Source organism: Acanthisitta chloris, unplaced genomic scaffold, assembly GCF_000695815.1.
Source record: "Acanthisitta chloris isolate BGI_N310 unplaced genomic scaffold, ASM69581v1 scaffold18092, whole genome shotgun sequence".
Taxonomy (NCBI): Eukaryota; Metazoa; Chordata; class Aves; order Passeriformes; family Acanthisittidae; genus Acanthisitta; species Acanthisitta chloris.
In genome coordinates this window covers 19,543-26,618 of record NW_008661250.1, presented here as the reverse complement: position 1 = coordinate 26,618, position 7,076 = coordinate 19,543, and the positions used below count along the sequence as shown (strand labels likewise).

At 46.0% G+C, this 7,076-nt stretch overlaps 1 protein-coding gene across 1 annotated transcript in view; it reads right to left on the bottom strand.

The window, feature by feature from the left end:
* The window catches only part of LOC103797931 (unconventional myosin-Vb-like), a gene marked incomplete at both ends in the record, with an annotated part of 27,308 nt that overhangs the window by 2,567 nt on the left and 17,665 nt on the right, over positions 1–7,076 (bottom strand). The window lies entirely within an intron of this gene.

The window sequence follows — 7,076 nt, the reverse complement described above, 5'->3', positions numbered from 1 at the left end:
CCCAACCCTGGCAGTGTTCACAGCCAGGTTGGATGAGCCTTGAGCAACCTGCTCTGGTGGGAGGTGTCCCTGCCCAGGGCAAGGGTTGGGGCTGGATGATCTCTAAGCTCCATTCCAACACCTTAACATTCTGTGATTCTAATTGCTCAAGCACCCACATTACTTTTTTAATGCTACTTTTGATGAACAAATGTTTTCAGAAACAGAGACAACACGCAGGAAGTTCTGGTTTATTTAATTTAAAATGATAATGATAATATAATGAAAATGTTAAAATATTAAAATCAATTAACAATAAAATGCTAAGTCTTAAAAAATCTCTGCCTCACAGCAGGATTGAAGTGGGATACAGTCACACACAGTTGGAACTTCAGACCCACATACCTGTCCTCCTCTCACACATCCCACTTTCTGTGCCATGGATGTCCTGGATGCCAAGCCCTCCTTCTGCATCTTGTTTATACCAAAGTCAGGGTGCAAAGTCCTACATGGGCCTGTCCTTGAAAGGATTTGGCTGTGGTACACCAAGAAATCTGGTATTGCCCAAGACATTGCCATGGTAGGATGGGGCAGAGAATGGACAAACACTAAACAACTGCAATGACTAAAAAGAACACCTCACAGCACTACCTATGCAGCAAAAGAATGGGCTACTTCCCACAAATCAGCACTTACAAAGAGAGTTTGAGCTTATCTTCCCCCTCAGCACCTGCAGTTTCAACCCACTAAATGATGGTGAAATTAAGTCAATGCCATCAACTGCCAAGACGAGGGAAATTTTGATTGTTTGATTATTTTCCAAGCTGTATAGCTGCATATAACTATATGTTATATATAGTGTATGCAGCTGTATAGCTGCATACACAGCTGTATAGCAGCATATAACAATAGGCTGTAACTTCCAACACTCTCTCATCATTATATATCCCATGAAGATTCATTTTTTTTAGGGTATGTTTAGGTTCCTCTCTGCTAACTGGCCAAAAGCCCCAAAACCTTCCAAAGAACGTAAGGACATCTGAGGGAAGAACCATGTACCAGTACATCTCTCTTATTTTGAGCTTTTCCAGCTTAAAGGAAAGGAAAAGAAACAAGGAGTGAAGCTGTTAGTCCTGAGGACTGCAAACCACAACCAATGGGGTTCAACCCCATCCATGCCATGGGACAGCAGTGGCTGGACACAGACACAGAGACACATTTATTTAGGTTAGAAAAAGAGTCAGAAGAAAAGTGTTGAGCCAATATTTAAAATTCGATGGGACAAAGCCTAGAAACCACAGAACAACTGTACAGTGTCAGGGAGAGCTCCGGATCATCCATCAGGACTTCACATACACCTTTACATGAAAAATGACAGAGGAAATGGGAAATTAAGAAGCAAAACTTTGAGACAGATGAGGTATATCTCTTCATGCTGCTCCAGAACAGCCTTTGATTTCACAACAGCAAACCCAAACACACCAGAAGGGCTGTGGGCACAGGGATAAGCATCTCCTGCCCCTCCCTGTTAACAGGGGTGATTTAAATGCAGCAGCCACTCATGCAAGCCATGCTATCCCAGATTTATTTATATTTTACAGGTTTTAAGTGCAGCCAATTATGGACACACACAGAAATAACACAGATCATACATAAATATTAAAAGGCACTTAGTTATGCAATTACATACATATTTTATTTATGCAGGATAGACTTGCATGCTTAAACTACAGAGTTATATAAATACAAATGGGTTTCTTTTCATCAGATTTATTTAATATTAATATGTACAGATCATCCTGTCTGGAGCTATCACTAGGTGCCTCCTGTTCAGGACTAAGCCACAGGTGCTGAGTAGGAGCATTCCAGCCACCTGAGCTGTCAGGTGCTGCCGAGAGCAGATTTATCCTGCACCAGCTCTCTTCTAGGCCATCCACTTTGCTGAAAAACCTGCTTATCTCAGAGCTAAACTTCAAAGGCATCACTCCTGCCTCCCAGAAAGAGGGTTTTGCCATACCCTGCTCACTGTCCTGCAGCCTGGGTATTTTTAGCAGCCTGGGAAGCACCTGATAGGGACCAAGTTCCGGAGATAAAACCTAACAGGGCCATTATCTGCACTATTATAGCAGCTTTTGGTATTAGCTTGGCAGTTTAAGGCCTTTAGAGCCACTGAGAAGGTTATTTAGAGACTATCTCATCTCTTTTTTAGGGGATGGGGAAGAGGAAAAGTCACTGTCTTGCAAGTTTTGTATGGAATCTTTAAACGGGGCAAAACTCAAGACCAGGCACTGCACAAGGTCACTGCTACTGCTCGTCTGTCCTCACTGTGCCTCTACCTGTCACTGCATAAAATCAGCCATAATCCTGGCCACTGTCACTTCCCCTCTCTACACACTGTCCCCTGAGCTGCCAGGAGTCACTGCAACTGAAATCAAACCCACCCAGATCAGCCAGGGTCAGCTCCCAGGCACAAGTACACCCCTTTGGCACCCCTGAAAGCCAAGAACCCACCACAACTACCACCCAGCTAAGAAGCTACAAGGTCTAGGGGTTACAGGGAAGTGCGAGGTTAGTGGTTAGACTTGATGATCTTAAAGGTCTCTTCCAGCCTGGATGATTCTATAATTCTCTGAGATGCCTGGAGCTGTGTGGACTGAAGTCTGAGATTTCCTCCACCACCACCTCCAATAGAATTACAATTAGCTGCATTAAAACAACAAAGGTCAATGGCTTTAAGCTGGAGCAGGTAGATTTGGATATTAGGAAGAGACTCCAAGAGAGCTGGAGAGGAAATGTGGACAAGGCCCTGGAGGGACAGGACAAGGGGGAATGGTTTCCCACTGCCAGAGGGCAGGGACAGATGGGATGTTGGGAAGGAATTCTTCCCTCTGAGGGTGGTGAGGCACTGGCACAATTTGCTCAGAAAAGCTGTGGCTGCTCCACTCCTGGAAGTGTTCCAGGCCAGGCTGGACAGGGCTTGGGGTAACCTGATCTAGTGGTCATGGGCAGGGAGACCCCTGCCCATGGAAGGGAGTGTAACAAGATGAGCTTTAAGGCCCCTTCCAACCCAAACTGTTCTAGGATTCAAACCTAACGATCTAAAAGCCAACTCTCAGAAAACACAGCGGGAACTATTTACATCTTCTTTCTTTTGCCCTTATCACTCCAACATGAGTTAAAGCCTGAAAAGAGGCTTCCTCTCCACTCCAGAGACATGTTCCACTGCAAGTGATGTGCCTGACTTAAAAGTCATCAAAGCTGACAGCGTGACGTAGGGGAGGTTATTCTGCCGTCAGATCGCGCGGTCGGCCTGAAAGGAAAGCCCAGAGGTCCAACCCCCACATATCTGCTCGTGGAGCAGAAATCCCTCCGGACAGGACAGGGCAGCACAGGAAGGCAATGTGCTGATTTCTGATGTTCAAAAAACTAACGAGTCCAGACAAGGAAAACACATTTGCTCAGATACCCAAGTTTGCAGCGATGCGCGGAGACAAGTGGGATTGAAAACCAGTCGGCTAGAAGGAGGCTTCAGTGTTTCTGGCACTTGACAGAAGGACACAGGAAAGGTTAAAGAGCATATTTTGAACAGCGTTAGAAAAAGCATTTGGCACGCCAGCAGCAGAACATGATGGCAACGTGCCATAAAACACAAAATGGAGCCACAAAAGAGTCCCAGAATGAGAGAAATCAAGGTGAGTTCAAACATGAGGGAGTTGTTAGGGTAGGTGAGACATATCCCCTTTCAGCAGCCTCAGAGTCAGGCAGCTCCTCAGCAGAAAGAATTTCACTAAGGTCCCTAACAACTCTCATGATTGACACATGAATCACTCCCAACAGCCCCTTATTGACTGAATCCTTTTGGATGCACTTCATACTAATGGAAATCTTTTCTTCTCCTTAATTTTTTCATTTCTACTCCCATCTCAACAGCACTGCCAAAAGCAAGAAAGCAATGAGGTAGCAGCACACCTTACAGAGAAACCTGGGCATCCACAGCAACCTCTGACTGTACTCAGTCATTATATACTTATGTATTTACGTATCTAAAGGGGGTGCCAAGAGGATGGATCAGGCTCTTCTCAGTGGTGGAAACCAATAAAAGAAGAGGTAACAGCAAAACCTGATGCACAGAATACCAGGAGGAACTTCTTCACCATCTGAGTCACTGAGCACTGGAACAGATTGCTGAGAGAGGTCATAGATTCTCCCTCACTAGAGGTGTTCAAGAGCTGTCTGGACACAACCCTGTGCTATGTGCTCTGGACTGACCCTGCCTGAGCAGGAGGTTGGACCAGATGACCCACTGTGGTCCCTTCCAACCTGACTGACTCTGTGTTTCTGTGATTTCGTGATTCTACTCACAAATAGAATCACAGACTATCCTGCCTTGGAAAGGACAGGCAAGAATAACTGAGTGCAACACCTCGCCCTGCACAGGTCACCCCCCACAATCCTACTATGTGTCTGAGAGCATTGTCCAAGGCACTTGGAAAGCATATAGAAGACATGCAGCACTTCCACAGGGCAAGTAGTTTCAGCCTGAAAAGCTGGGCAGGTCATCCAGCTTTGACAGAGACACTTGATCGCATTTCTTACAGAGCTTTTAGTCTATTCAGAGGATAATTTAAGTCTCTTGAAAAACCAACCCCAACTGGCTGCTCCTCTCCAGAGACTGAGAGTCTTTTCACTTGTTCTCTCAGACCTTGAAGACTTCAAAGTCTTCCTAAGGAGCCTGTTGTCTCCTCCACCAAAGTAATTCCCCCCACAGCAAGTGCAACCATACCCTAAATCCATTCCAGACATCCAAACAATCTTCCCACAACTGGTTTTGCAGAAGACATCCTCCAAACTAATTTTTTTCTGATAGGCTCTACAGTCACCTAGATTCATCAGCTTGCTCTCATCAAGAGCTCTGTTCTTATATCAAATTATTTATCACCACCTGCTTTGGCCTCATAATGATTCCATTCACACCTCACAGCTCACTAGCAGGGAGGTTGCCCTGGATGCCCTTTTCCCCTTCGCCACCTCTTCAGGCTCACCAATTTGCACTAGAGTACATCAGTGTCACGCCACCATGGTGGTCTTAGGTTCTGGCCAAGGTCATTTCTGTGCATGAGACATGACCTCTTGCTGTTCCTCTTGCATTTTTTTAGGCCAAAGCAAAATCAAGAGTTCCTAAAAGCTCTGGGCAGGTGATACTCCAGTGCAGGAAACAGGACACGGGCTCTTCAAGGACTCCATGGACACTTAGCAGAGGACATAGGTCACAGTCCATGTTGATTATAAAGCTTCCTGGGCAGACTAAGGACATAACTGGAGGTAGGACCAAATAAGCTCCAGAAGGTGCCTTCAACCTTAATATTTCTACAACACCTTCCACTCATGAGATTTCAAAGCTGTTTAAAAAACTCCAAAAATAAACATCTCCCTCCTGGAGAAGGACTTTGGACAAGGGTCTGGAGGGACAGGACAAGGGGAATGGCTTCCCAGTGCCAGAGGGCAGGGACAGATGGGATACTGGGGACGAATTCCTGGCTGTGAGGGTGCTGAGGCACTGGCACAGGTTGCCTGGAGAAGCTGTGGCTGCTCCATCCCTGGGAGTGGTCCAGCCCAGGTTGGATGGGGCTTGGAGCAGCCTGGGCTGGTGGAAGGTGTCCCTGCCCAGGGCAGGGGGTGGAACTGTATGAGCTTTAAAGTCCTTCCAACCCAAACTATTCTGTGATTCTATGATTCTATATCCTAAAGCTTGTTTTTAAGAACTAGGGGTTTTCTCATTTGCTTTCACAAGACAGGTTTAGTCCTTAACACTCCAATCTCAGGTCAAAAGTCCTCTCTTCCACTCCTGCTTCCCATTTCAACCCTATCTGGTCCTTTTCTCTGGACAGTGACAAGGGTCTCACACAACCTTCATTAGCGAAAGTGCTGCAGCATGTACCCAACCACCTCCTCCCCAAGCACACATTAAAGATTAAAAACCAAAAATCCATACTGTGAAGCAAAAACATTAGTGACAAACCCTCTGCATATGCACTAATACTTCATTATGTAGACAGGATCCCCTTGATGCGGTTCCAAGTCCCAGAGTATATTTATCCACCATTGTACCTTCTAACAAGGTGATGTGCAATTACCCTATTGTGGTCCCACCCTGAGAGGTGAAACACTGCAATGGGGGTGAAGGTTTTCATCCATAAACCGCTGCTTTCAGCTGACAGGTTTTGCTGAAATTTTCATAAAGCTGAAGAACACTTGCAGGTTATTATAAAAGAAGTGATTGCAGGGCCTGTAATAAAGGCCTGTGACTAACAACAGCATCCCCCACTGATGGGTGAATACCCTGATAAGTGGCATTAGATGTGGGGGAGGGGAATAGATCTTGTGTTTCATACTTTTGGTCAAAAACAAACCATGGATGAAAAAAACTCACACCAGCAAGATCTACAGCAAAGTTGCCCATATTCTGCTGATGCATTGGGGTCACTCCATCTAGTGCAATGACACCAGAGACAGGCACTCCAGAGAGGAGCAAAGGGTCTTATTCCCAACATGGCATGAGGGAAACTTCCCCCACAGTCCTCACAGCATCCAGGAGACAGCCTGAGCCTGAAAAATTTAAGAGGCTTAATAGCACAGAGACCAGATGAAATGGTGCTGAATATCAAGCAAATAATCTGCCCTCCTTCCGAGCCAGCACTGGCTGAGATGCTATTTTTAAGGACATCAAATTAAGTTTAATTTGTGCTCCTTTTTAAGGAGTGTTCCTGAGAGCAGATTTGAAAAGGGCAAAGCCCCAGCTCTGGCTCATCACAAGGAGATAGCCAAATTGTCTGTACCTCAGACAAGGACTGAGCTCATGGGGTGTGCAGGTTGGGACAGCCCCATCATGCCTAGGAAGGCACTTGGAGGACAGCAAAGCCCTGACAGGTCATCCCCCTGCCAGACAAGGACAGCTCATACATTTCCTTAAATCCCAGTAAGAACACCAGTCTAAATAATGTGCCCCAAACCTTCCCCTCTGATGCAACGTGGCACTCCTGGTCTCAGGCCACCAGATCTGTCCTGACCCAACAGACCCAACAAGAATTCCTTGTGTC